Below are 827 nucleotides of genomic sequence, written 5' to 3' on the forward strand. Positions count from 1 at the left end.
CGTCTTTTGGGGGGGGGAAATAAAAAAGGCCCCCCCCCCCCCCCCAGCAAAGACCCAACCAGAAAAAAAAAAACCCACATTATTTTCTGATTTTATTCATTTCTTTATTAAAGCCTGATACAGAGGTGGGTGGGGAAGGGAAGAAAAAAAAAAAAACCAACCCAAAGCTCACAATATTGTTTATTTCGGACACATAATTAATAAAACTAAACCAACCCAAACATGAGGCAGTGCAGCCCCAGGCACGGGGGCTGCCCCCCCCCCAACTCCGCCCTCTCCCACACTGATTTTGGGGTCCCCACACCCTAATATTGCAAAGAGGAGCAAATTCGCAGCTTTTTGGGGTGCCCTGTGCCCTGGCTGGATCCGGCCCCGGCAGGAGCAGAGGAATGCTCGGCCAGTTTGGGAGCAATCCCGGCAGAAACGGGGCAAGACAGGGTCAGCAAGCGAGGGGAAAAAAATCAAGGAAAAACTACACGGATTTAATTGAAACACTAAAAAAAAATATAAAGAGGAATGATACTAACACTAACTCATGGGTTAAACGGCGCTGCCAGACTGGTCCGTAGAGTTTAGGCCCTGACCAGGATCCTTTAAAATAAGCTTTTCTAGAAAATGGTAAAATTTTATATAATTTCTCTCTAGTATATACACACACACGCACACGGCCCCTGCCGCGGGCGGGAGCACAATCAGCCTTTAGAAATAAATTACAAACTCCCCCCCCAGTCGCCAGCATCAAATATACAGATCACTCCTTGCAGCTGCTTTGGTTTTTTGCTTATTTTTTTCTTTTTCAAGGTGCTTTTTTGGGTCTTTTTTTTTTT

Source organism: Calidris pugnax, unplaced genomic scaffold (assembly GCF_001431845.1).
Source record: "Calidris pugnax isolate Ruff unplaced genomic scaffold, ASM143184v1 scaffold167, whole genome shotgun sequence".
NCBI classification, from domain to species: domain Eukaryota; kingdom Metazoa; phylum Chordata; class Aves; order Charadriiformes; family Scolopacidae; genus Calidris; species Calidris pugnax.